The 13,032-nt window shown below is 46.5% G+C and overlaps 1 pseudogene across 1 annotated transcript in view; it reads right to left on the bottom strand.

The window, feature by feature from the left end:
• Nucleotides 1–235: 235 nt before the first annotated feature.
• LOC149357924 (uncharacterized) overlaps nt 236–13,032 on the bottom strand; it is a 77,750-nt pseudogene continuing 64,953 nt past the window's right edge. Inside the window, exon 5 of the transcript XR_016291904.1 lies at nt 236–609. The product of XR_016291904.1 is annotated as an uncharacterized LOC149357924 (transcript). The remainder of the gene's footprint in view (nt 610–13,032) is intronic.

The raw sequence follows: 13,032 nt of genomic DNA on the forward strand, positions 1-13,032 counted from the left end.
CTTTTCTTACCCTCGCTGAAAACCGTTGCAGGGACCGTGTATAATTTTGATATAAAAATATATCTTGGTAAATCTTCAGTGCTGTTGATTTTTACGTCAGCAGCAGAATGACACACAACCTGATGAGAAGCAGTCATGTTTATTTATTTCCAGTAAGAGTACAAAAAAACATGCTCAATGATTCAGTGACAGGTGTTTACGATCAAATATTTTCCGAGTTCAAAGACACTGACAAAACACGAGTGGCAAACGCTTAATTACGTAACGTCTTCTAACAGCTGTGTACTGCTTGGTACCAGAAGACGGGCAGGGAAAGATGCTACAAAGCAGACACTCTGCACAGGGCAGCCATCGCGCGCCAGTGTGTCACGTTTGTTGTAGAAATTACAGCGGATGTCCAAATATAAGCTCAGAACTGAAAGTTTCGGGGGATGGACAGTTTTATTTGAACGGCGAGGATGCAGCCTGCTGCATGACCGTCCAAACAGCTGAGGCCGGCGGTGGAAGCCTGAGGAAAGGCTGGACGCCAGCTGTGCCTGGGTTCCTCTCTGTCTCAGACGTGATTGCCCGACTAGAAAATACTTTCCGAGGCACCAGGTAGACTTCTGCCTGGAAAAAAAAAGCACGTGTGTTAAGCGACTTCGCCCGAATAAATTCGCACCTTGTGTTCCCCTCGCAACAGCTTTTGTGGTAACAGGGTTGCAAAGCCAGTAACACCTGATCTTAGTGCTTGTGAGAATATATGGGTCGTTTCATCACCATCAAGATCACAGAATATATTGACACAACTGAGCGAAAAAATCGCTTCGACACGCCGCAGCACTTTAAAAATCACTTCTTTCTTACTATTTAAGGACCAAGTCAACCAGCACTAAGCGCCTACGAACGCTCACCTCCGCTGGAGGCACCCTGCGAAACTAGGGCGAACGAGCCAGCAAAACGCAAAAACTCTCCTCGCATCTCCGCGCGAACAAGCCTTGCGGGGTGAATGCTGGATGCGGAGACGATCATGGAAGGAACGGTTCCCTCATTTTTTTTTTACGGCGTGAGCCATTGCACAGAGCCCACATCGAGCAGTCGCGTGGATGATGCCCGTCCAAGGTCACCGATCAAAGCGGCCAGGAGAAAAAGATGAGAACGAATGGAGAGGCGGCGATGGTAGAAATGAGGAAAGTAAGGGGTAAATTGCACTCTACTGGCGCAAAGCCTACAAATGAAAATGACGCCTGCCGCGCTTGCGCTGGCGAGGCTCGCCGTCGACAAGACCCAGTTGCACTCGCCGCTGAATGAGAAGCCGGTCGGCGGGTTTTTAGGCTGACCGAGTACCGGCCGGTGATGACCTCGCAACACCAAGGCCAGCGCCGGTGACAGCGTGTATTAAGCGGCAACTCGACGAACACTTCCTCGGCGTACCTGCGGAGCGCCTGCGCGCCCAGCAGCGCGCCGCGACGGACATCGAAAACGGGCCTGCGTCTCCATGCTCCTGGTGCTGGCTCGCTCCAACTCGCGAGCCGACTGAAAGAACGGCAAGCCGTGAATAACGGATCGTTGGGGATCTCAAAGGCTTCCGAGAAAACTTGAGTGAACCTGAAAGAGCTTCAAGCCATCAAGAAGAGAGTCCCCGAAAGCCACCCTGTCCTCCGATTGTTATAAACCGGACCCCCTTTCGACGCGCGCGGGAGCGCCCGTGCGCAGGCGCCCATCTGACATGCACAGCTATCTGCGCCCCGCTATGGATAGCCCCGCTCCCGCCTGTTCGCGCGTCGGGCATGTGCAGACAGGCTTCATCGTACGCCCGTGCGCATAGTGGCCGTTGTACGATCGCTTTTGGGCGGATTCGCCAAGCAGGCGGACTGGCGGACCGCCCGACCAGACAATAGACCTCTCCCTGATGTAAACAGTGTGACGTCAAAAAATGTGTGCCCCGATGGGCAAAATCGTCGACTTTCGGTTCTGAACCGGTTTTTCTGGTGCCGAGCGTTCCCCCACAACCTTTGTTTCCCGATTCGAATCGCCTAGCAGCCTTTCTTCTCCGGGTGTGAGCCTTCTCGGTACGGCGCATGTTTTGCCCATCGGACCGCAAACACGTGCGCTGATGACGTGGCCAGGAGAGGTGTCCCCGTCGCGTCTTCTGCGCAGCCATAGCGCGCTAGCGCGCTGTGCCGGCTGCATTTGGCGAAGACGCTAAATGCAGCCGGCATGTGCGAGCATGAAAAAAGACTGGAATTGTTAGTAATGTGCACACAATACATCACAGCTCGAATTATAGATTTTAGTAAAGAATTAACTATGTTGCGCCAAAACACTGAACAGAAATAAAAAGAACAAATTCCATATCGCAGCACAGTGTACGCCAATGCATGTGCTATTGTTTTCCTTATGTAAATTGGGCGTAGTGCTTTAATAGAATATAGCAGGCAGGCTATTTTGTGCAGCCTTTCACAAACATTAGCCAAATGAGTGTTCCAGGACATGTTAGAATCGAAATGGACACCGAGATAATTGACACTTGAGAGGTATGGAATAGGAGAGCAAGAGCAATTGTTACATGCATTACTGTGCCTAACTGTGTCAGACTTTCCTTGGTGCTTCTCTCTTACTGTCTCTTCAGCTAAGCAAGACATCGACTTCATAACATGGCTCAGTGAGAATGCTGCAAAGGCATACTTATGCATGTGACTTTTATATATTCAAGATAGTATTAGCAGGACTGCTGGTTCATCTTAAGCACAAAACCCGTCAACTTCAAGTTGCAGTATAGAGATGCCATGAAATGACAAAAGCCATCACTGCTTTTCTGTTTTCCTTTGGCATTCTCTGGCCTAACTTCATATTGATCTTTTCCAAATTTCTGTTGCCTGTCAATGCCTCAGTTTATTTTTCTTTGCAAGCACCCTGGCAGTGATATGGGTGTATTTAGCAGAACATGTTGATAGTCAGCAACTAAAAGCACTCTAAAATTCAGCATATGTTAAGTGGTATGAACATCTATTAACAGTTAGCAATGCTCACTTTTGCTTGCTACCTTGGGAACTGGTCATCGTTACATTCAGCCATTCTACATTTTACTGATCAGTGAAAATAACTTTAGACATCGCTTTAACGCTGTATCAGAGAACATATGCACATATACCTGTCACATACTTAAAACAGCTTATTTGTAATTTCATTTTATTGCACGACATCATAGCTCCCTTACTGGAGATATTGCAACTTGAAGTTGGCGGGTTTTGTGCTTAAGATGAACCAGCGGTCCTGCTAACACTATCCTGAATATATAAAAGTCACATGCAAAAGTATGCATTTGCAGCATTCTCACTGAGCCATGTTATGAAGTCGATGACTTGCTTAGCTGAAGAGACAGTAAGAGAGAAGCACCAAGGAAAGTTTGACACAGATAGGCACAGTAATGCATGCTTAGCTTTTCAGTGCATGAGTTTAGCTGGCTACACCTAGCTTGTGCAGTATGCAAATTAGCCTAAATGCAACTGTATACCGTCCGACAAACTATTGTGTAAATCTACCTCTATATTACTTGAAATAGATTGTGAGGAAAGTTCTTACGCATAAGATAGCATTGTGTTGGTTTGCTGAGCTGAGCAAGTGGCTAAGCACTTCATTAGAACTTATTTTAACGTTTATTATACCTAAACAGTACTAAATGACAATACTTGAGTGGTGAGCTAACATGATCCACCATGTAGGAACTTGATGAGTTTGTAATTTACTAATAAGAAGTAATTAACAATTAGCATTCAAGTACAGCCATACCACTACAAAGGAAAGCTTTGTAGGTTTTCTTTGTAGCCTTATGGCTTCACTTGAGTTGATGCGAATGAGTAATTACTCCCTTATCACAAATTTTCGCCTTGGGAGATTTACCTAATTCTCTGGATGAACATCATTTTGCATGAATTTCTAGAGTGACCAGCTCAAAGCACAAGAGGATAGCTAGCCCTGTGAGTTGGAAGGCCATTCCAGCCTTTTGTGGCAAAAACAACAATGAATCTTGAAATGCAGTGGCATGAGCTAACTGAGACACAGCACTGCCTGTGCAACTAGTGCAGAAGGAACCATGAGTCAGAACAGATTAGTTGGTTATGTGACGATAAACAGTTAAAAAATCAGCAGTTTCTGCACGACATGCAGAAATTTGAAGATTCACCTTTAGTGCTGTTACACTGGAGCTTCAAAAATAGTCTGAGAGAATAAAACAAGCGGCTCAGGTCTGAACTCATTCCAGAATTTTAGTTAAGTTAGATTTGTGGCATGCACCATTAGAATACCCAAGCTAATGCCACAAGGGGATTTTAACACAAGCAACTTGGAAGACAATGATACTAAGGACACGTCGGGGTGTAAATATCATAGGTTGTAGGCGGGTGTATGGGGATTATTAGGTGAGTATTTGAACCAGTATACAGTGAATATACCTTTATTGGAAGGCCTTATAAGTCGGCAAAATCTAATGCTGAAAATAAAAAAAAATATTAGTGAATTCTTAGTAACATTAGCAAACAGGCCAATCCAGAGAATGTAAAATGTTGTTTGAAGAACTGAAATGCTCGTGTTGATTGCAAGGTGGCAGACTCCATATGGCTGTCAGTGAAGGCATATGACAAAACACTGAAGGGAAGGTAATAATGCAAGTAATAAAAAGCTGAGGCCCAAGAGAGTGCCATGGGGACGTCTGAGATTGCAGGAAAAGGCAGGATGCATGAGAACTGGCAAGGGAAATCTGCTGACGGCTGGCTGTTTTAAGCTTGGATGCAGTTTAGAGCTATTCGATGCAAGTTAAAGAATGAGAAAACCAGCCTTACATAAATAAAGGACTCACATGCTTTTTCAAAGGAAAAGAAAAAAGCATCATAGGGAGATGTTGCAGTCAGGGTGCATGTCATGAAGAACAAGAGAAAGATGGCTATTGCAGAAATGTTTTCTAAAAGCTTGCCAATTTGTATCAAAAAATTTAATGGGCCAAAACAATCTAGCAGAGGCAATAGTATGAAATGTGTTTTGTGATTTGCAGTTTTGTGATTTGCCAATGCCCCAAAAATGGGCCTTAGGTGCTGGGTGATGAAGGGTAAGAAACACAGAGGGGCCAGGCTATGATGAGGCAGGAAGCTATCTGCACAGCATGCACTAGATACGCCTACACAACCTGCTTCCTCTCACTTAGTTGCTTAATGTAAATTTCACAGAACTTAATCATAGGGTACGCTGGGGTGAACCAGTGGCAAGTTGGCATGTTGAAACTGTGCTAAGGTACGACGACAGAGCAAGAATTGCTACCCTGTGCAGTGGTGTTGTTCCCATTATCTTTGTTCCTAGCCTAGCTTTACCAGCTCCACAGAGCTCATTTTGCAGTCTGCAAGTAACCATGTCCATAGCAAGCAGTCACAGGCAAATGAAGGTGGTAGCAGACAGACATATGCAAGTGCATTGCAAATGCATGTAGACAGATAGACATATGCAAATGCATGTTGTCTTGTGAAACAAATTGTTGTGGCTGGCCCAGGAAGTGCTGCTGAACAACCGCTTAACACCAATAAAGCCAATTTCGCGAGCAGGTCTGCAACAATAGCATTGCGAACACATCCAGTTTCGTACAACTGATCTCCGGATCGAAAAGGACCGTGGGCAAAATCAACAACAAACACTATCATTGCCCATGAGGTTTTTGAAGACCACTGCATTTTTCTGATTGCAGCGGAAACCAACATCCCACTTAAACTGAATACTGCCAAGCATTTGTCAATATTGACTTAACACTGCTAAGCAAAAAGAGAAAAAGCAATGGCAAAGGTTTTCTCAATATTTTTTTCTTCCTTTTCGTCAAGACTCATTATGCCCAACTTGCTCTGTGGACAGTTTTGATTGCATAAGCTCCTGCCACACTTTTTTTTCTGCGCTACATCAATTGAAATTTTAATGAAAAACAGACTGACGAGTTGGCATATATTAGAGATTTGTACACTGTCAACCAGCCGTGATTTAAAAGTGGTAGTGATTCTTGTTTGTAATCGTGTAGTACCATGTTGTTACAACCTAAATCGAAATGGCTAGAGGAAGTGTTCAGTCACCCATTCATCACGGCGATATATTTATTGCAGGCAAATGTGCGCACAGCCGGCAGGAAATAAAAAGAAATGATGCTCCCGAAGATACATTTGCACTGTACCGATGTTTTCAGAGAGGTTACACAGTTCCTCCGGAGAGTCGTAACCCAAGCACCCATCATCACAAAATGTACTGAATGGAGCTCCAAGGCGCAGAAGGATGGCGACATCGTTGTTGTCGCCGCAGAAAACAGTCCGACCGCCGTGCAGCCAAGCTCGCGTCACGTCGCACACATGGCAATTCTCAAGCACAGTGACAACATGAATCGCGATCAAAATGGTAATGAATGCTTAGCAGAAACAACGTCATGTGCACGCTTCGGTCGCGATCACTACAACCATCGCAACGAATGCGACTAGCTGCACAACGCCACGTTCATTTCAGCATTCAGAAAGCAGGCATGCGTAGTAAGCTCTCGCAGGTGCACATTTCACTGCCTTGACGTAAAAGCACTCGCTCCGATCGCAATCACTTTCACTACGCGGACACTCATGCAAGTACAGTTCACCATGAGCAGCTGTTACTTGCCGCTGTGCGTGATGATCCTTGCAGGAATTAGGAACGCTTCTAACAACCACAAACAGCTCCATATAAACACTTCGTGACACCGCCAGCGCGTAGGTGTTGCGTCAGTTTGAAGAGGCGCTCTGTCAACTCCATCAGCGTCAATGATTACAAAATTCAACTCCTGAAACTGTCGCTCGCCGCTGCTGCACGCGGAGAAGTTCGCAGTTGCTCTGAACACTTGTAATATCAACATGATTGTGGCCAATATAATATGCTTCGCGGTATAGCTGCCGCCACTACAGCCATGACCTATGCCTCGATCCCCAGTTCAGTCGACGGACAGCCATCTTGCCACGGCAGAGTTCCCGTAAAAAGCAGCCAATCGCTACAATCCGGTCGCCAGGCAGATCCACTCGTCCGCCCAAAAGTTGAAGTTGACCAACTTTCCATCCGCCCGCCGGACGGGGCGGATACCTATTGTCTGGTCGGGCGGTCCGCCAGTCCACCTGTCTGGCGGATCCGCCCATAAGCGACCGTACCGTACAACGGCACTTAGCCGAACCTTCAACTTCCGGAACTGCTGTCTTGGACGAGGTTCGTGCTAGGTGGGCAGCGCTTGAGCGGGAGCATGGGAAGCTTCAGCACGAAGGAAGCACCGCCGCCCTGCCACTGGCTCACGCCGATTATTCAATTTGGCCGTTTTATAGTTCTGCTTACTTTAAGCCTCCTGCTTGCGTCGATAGAGCCCCGTGGACGCTCCGAGAGTATTCTTGCACGGATTTGGCAAAAGTCGCTGCCACTGCAAGTCTCTCCTAACCGAAGGACACGCGAAGTTAAAGACTCTTACATTCATTTCACACCGAGTGTATAGCCAACCAACCAGGTGTTCTCGCATTCTTCATCTGTACCGACTGCACCTTAATGAGTCTACTGTATGTTCGCAAGTCAATTTTTAAAAAATTATATTGGAAGTTACTGCAATGTTTAAGCAGGGCAGCGCAGGTAGAAGTTTCTGAAATGAGCTAACATTAGAGATATAGCAGCCCGCTATAAAGTGGATGAGAACAACAAAATTATTAGTTTGAAGGCGAAAATAAAGAGCCTGCTCCCAGCATTGCATCCCTTAAACGGATACTACATTAAATTGCGACTTTCTGTCAAATCGCCAAAAATGTATTTAGAAGGAGCGATTGTCTAGAGTTGCAGTCTTTATTACAAGTATTTTTGCGCGGATGGTGTTATTTTGCAGGTTTTGTGCGCACGCGCCAGTTGCCGCTCGTCCAGGCGGGAGGAGTGTGTGACGTCAAACGTCTCGCGGCGGCCTCCTCTGGTCGCACCGTGCTGCCACCGGTTCAGGTGCGGCACCTGGACGCTCAGAATTGGCGGCATGGAAACGTGAAACACAGCGAAAGTTACAGTCTAGAAAGTGGCAGTGAGAGTACATTTATATCATTCAGACATCGAAATGACCATGGACTAAAGGCATGGCTATGCCCCGCAGCCTCACAGAGCAACGACGAGTAAGATGAGCCTGGAGGATGACATATAGCCCAGGAGTGCGCCCCGCAGTGGTATATGTGGGTATTATAATCCAGTTTGATATTACCCAGACAAGTTTTCCTGAATTAGTTATTAAAATATTTTGTTTGCCGAAGGTAAATCAAGGCATCACCTTCATTAATTGCTCCAGCCACACAAAATGACCAGCCACACCACTGGGAGGGGGCGGGAAGAAGTGGGGAGGGGTAGAGATTTGAAATAGGACTTATACAACAAGTAAGCAGCGCGAACAAGGGGGTGAGTGCTCGACATATAAAAACAGCCAACTTAATTGCATTGCACAGTGATAAAGTATGCAGCACGCAGTTTTTGTAACTTGAGCATTGTTACTACGCTGCCAGACTTGCGTGCGCAACTCCCACGAGGGGGATCTGGCATGCGATTCTCGTGGCATTGTCCTGTTGTTAAATTGCCAACATTGTTACTCTCCGATGGTTTTGGGTTACCAATATCCCTCAAGAGAAAAGTATACAACAGCTGTCTCTTACTGGTGCTCACCTATGGAGCAGAAATGTGGAGGCTAACAAAGAAGGCTCAGCTTAAGTTTAGGACAACGCAGTGAGCTATGGAAAGACAAATGATAAGTGTAATGTTAAGAGATAGGATGCAGGCGAAGTGGGTGAGGGAATAAATGCAGGTGAATGACATCCTAGTCAAAATCAAGAGGAAAAAATGGGCTTGGACAGGACGTGTAATGCAAAGGCAAGATAACCGGTGGTCCTTAATGGTAACGGAGTGGATTCCAAGAGAAGGCAAACGTAGCAGGGGGCGGTAGAAAGTTAGGTGTGCGGATGAGATTAAGAAGTTTGCGGGGATACGGTGACCACAACTGGCAAAGGACACGGTTAATTGGAGAGACGTGGGAGAGGTCATTGCCCTGCAGGCTGATAATGATGATTTAATTTCATTTTATTACTCTCAAGGCCGGTCAGGCATTACAGAGGAGTGGGGAGAAAAATAAAAAATAAAAAGAAACAAACAAATAAACAGTTGCAATTGATAAGCATTAACAGTATCCTTTAATTTCTCAGAATCCTTGATGACGACAACGTGGACGGCAGGTGATTCCAGTCCGAGGCAGTTTTCAGGACGAAGGAATTAAAATATGGGACAGTCCTGCGCTGTGGAATGTGCACCTTTAGGTGGTGATCTCTGCAGGATATGTCCACCAGAGGAATAAACAGGGACTGCTTTAGGTTTTCGTTGCCGTAATATATTTTATGAAATGTGCAGAGGCGTGAAATGTGGCGCCGTATGGCAAGATCCAGAAGATTAAGCGTTCTTTTCATTTCTGAAGCACTGGCATGGTGGGAATAATTAGACAATATGAATCTTGCAGAGCGATTTTGGATGGATTAAAGCAACACAATGAGAGAGTTAGTGTATAGGTCCCATAGTGGAGCAGCGTACTCAATTTCTGAACGGACGAGTGTTTTGTAGAGCAGTAGTTTCACAGGGATAGGGGCAAGGGAAAAGTTGCGACGGATGAAGCCAAGCATGCGGTTGGCATTGTTAGTAATATAGTATTCAATATGAGCCTTCCAGGACAGATCATCTGTTATTTCAACACCAAGATACTTATACTTGTTAAATTGGGTAAGTGGGGCGTCATCGAAGGAGTATGAGCACGGAATGTTGTGACTAGTCGTACGCGTAATTCTCATTAATTTACATTAGTTAACGTTTAGTTTCATAAGCCAGGTATTACACCAAGTTCCAATTATGTTGAGATCATTTTGAACAGTGCATGCATCATCTGGGTTAGAAACTTCTCTGTATAAAACACAGTCATCAGAGAAAAATCTTATTTTTGAAGTAACTGAGGAAGGAAGATCATTAATATAGATAACGTAAAGAAGAGGTCCTAGAACTGATCCTTGCAGAACGCAAGAGGTTATGGGGGAAATGGGGGAGTCATGATCGTTAGCATTTACATACTGACTTCGATTACTAAAAAACACTCAATCCAATTTAAGATACCATTATCAATACTTAATTTTTTTAACTTATAAAGCAACAGTTGGTGTGACACGGTGTCAAAAGCCTTTGCAAAGAAAATATATATACAGTCAATGAGAGCAAAGCGGTCCAGTGCAAAAATCAAGTCATTAGTGAATGCAATTAACTGAGTTTCACAGGAATGATGCTTAAAAACCATGCTGTGAATCTGTAAAAAACGAATCAGATCCCAGATAATCAGCAAGGTTCGAATAGATACGTTCAAGGAGCTTGCATGGAATAGACGTTAAAGGGGTGGAGACACCAAATTTGTGGTTCGCGCGTTCTTAGTTTCAAACGCTTCTTATGGCTCCAGGAAGCATGATACACACTCAAATATACATATATTCACAGTGAATAATTTATTATCGCATTTTTAGGTGAACGATTTTCGGTTTCGGTTTCGGAACGCCGAGTTGTACAGTGACGTCACAGAGGGGGAAGATCAACTACTTCGCCTGGTCACGTGGGCCCACAAAAGTTGTGACGCACCTACTGCTACATCGTCTGCTTTCCCACACACGTGCTGACCAGCGCATGAAAACAAACAACTGCACGTCTAGTCCCAGCAGCTCGGATTCTGACAGATCTGATTCCAATGAGTGAGGACATCTAATATCGCCTTCGCGGGTTCGCGTGAGGATGCGAAACACTTTGCAAAATGCCAGTAAGCATCGCTGCACCACTCTACCCAAGCTGCGCCCACAACCGGTGTCACACTTCGCTGCCGTGCAGCAGTACCTGAGCGCTGCTTGGGATGGTGTACAAATATCACAAGAAAAGACAAGATCGCCTTGTTATCAGAACTGCCAGCTATACTCGAGCAGCGACAAAGCATATGTCTGCTTATGTTGGGAGCGTTCGGCAACGGCACCGCTCGCGGGCGCTCCGGGCGACGAGCTCTGCTGCTGCCTGGCTGCCGTGGTCGTCGCTAGGCCTATAGCCTGTTTAGCAAGCGGCCGGCGCTTCGGAAGTCGCCTGCGCTATAATAAAAGGCCTACTTTTCACAAATAGCTGTAGTGTTAACAGAATCATCTCACAATAAAATAATAGTATGGTCAATCTCCTCGACGCCTTCGGCAGCGGAGCTAGCGGGCGCCAGGCGAGCCGGACTCCAACGTCGCGCCAGCGGCAGCTGCTAGGCGCGGTTGTGAGAAATTTGCTCTTATCACAGTTGTTACCTCTACTAGCAGCTCAGTATTGGTCAGCGATCCTCAAAAATGACACTTATTTCACATTTCTTGTCCCATGGTTTATTATTTACATCAAGAACACTCTTTAGCTCGCTTTTATGACGTCGGCAGACGGTATCCAGGCTGACCTACCGGCCGGCAGACTCGGCGTACTTCACCCGCACAAGAAAATACAAAACAGCCATGCTACCAGAAAGGATGCTTTCTAGATTCGAGATATGACAGCATGACTGTGCTAAAAGTGGATCATTCGGCAGCGACACTGCCTGCGGCAACGCCGGCCGACGACCTGCGCGCTGGTCCCAGACTGCCCTAGTCGTCACTAGGCCTAGCTGCTTTCGCATATCGACTCCGCAGCTGAGGGCGCTTCGGGACTGGCCAGCGCTCAGAAACGTGCTCCGCTCGACACCCCTTTACTGTGAACTCGTCCCATAATAAAAGATATGTTCGATTTCCACGACATCTTCAGCAACAGATCTCGAGCTAGCAGACGGCAGGCGAACCGCACCAGGTAGCAGCAGCACAAAACCGGCTGATGAAATTTGCTTGCATCGCAGTCATCACTTCTACCAGGAACTCGGTATTTGCCAACGATCGTCAGAAACGATGCACTTTTGATATTCATATATCCCAGAGTTTGCTATGAACGTGAACAAACAATACTATTGCGTTCTTTAGATGCCGGCGTTCGGCACGAAGACTGGCGCAGACCGCCCGGCTCCAAGGAGTGCGCCCTATGTCATCATGACGCTGCCGCTCTCCGCGCTCGCATTGGCTGCCGCTTCCCGTCGTTGTTGCTGCGAGCGGCCCGCCGTTGACATCTAGCAGGCCGGACGCAGGCAACGAGCTGCAATCGGACGTTGCGACGCTGTTCGCAACGGCGCGCCACAAACCGAGCGAGTGGCGGTTAGCAGCAAACGCGGCTCGCTGGTGCGTCGACTGCGCTCACGCGGCTGTGCCCCGCTCATCGTACGTCACTGTATTTTCGTACGACGTCACAAAAACTTTCATTTTTCTACACCCCTTGTGACGTCATGGTTGATGGCGCTAGCGATGGGTCTAGATCGTGAGAGTGAGCATTTAGGTAATCTTTGGAACGGAATTAAAATATTTTTTAAACGTTTGTTGCGTCCAACACCTGGCTGTGAGTGCCCTTGCATACATAGGAATCCCATAGCAGGCTTTTTATAGCTTCAAAATTTGGTGTCTCCACCCCTTTAAGGAAATGGGTCTGTAGTTATTAGGATTATGAACATCACCAGACCTGTGGACCGGAACCACCTTGGCAATCCTCTAGTCGTCAGGCAGTGATGCGCTGCGGATGGACTGCGTAAAAATTTCGGACAACACCATGTATGAACATAAAAATGTACTCTTCAAGAACTTATAACTAATACTGTTGACTTCTGCAGCTGAAGCAAGCTTTCCTTTCTGAATAAGCCTGGCAAAACCTTCATCACTGATAGTTATAGGCTCCATGTTTGGTTTGGTTTATGGGGTTTAACGTCCCAAAGCGACTTAGGCTATGAGAGACGCCGTAGTGAAGGGCTCCGGAAATTTCGACCACCTGGGGTTCTTTAACCTGCACTGACATCGCACAGTACATGAGCCTCTACAATTTCTCCTCCAAAGGAATTCTAGCCGCCGCGGCCAG

This window comes from Amblyomma mixtum, chromosome 3 (assembly GCF_055824585.1).
Source record: "Amblyomma mixtum isolate Tamu chromosome 3, ASM5582458v1, whole genome shotgun sequence".
In the NCBI taxonomy this organism is placed as follows: domain Eukaryota; kingdom Metazoa; phylum Arthropoda; class Arachnida; order Ixodida; family Ixodidae; genus Amblyomma; species Amblyomma mixtum.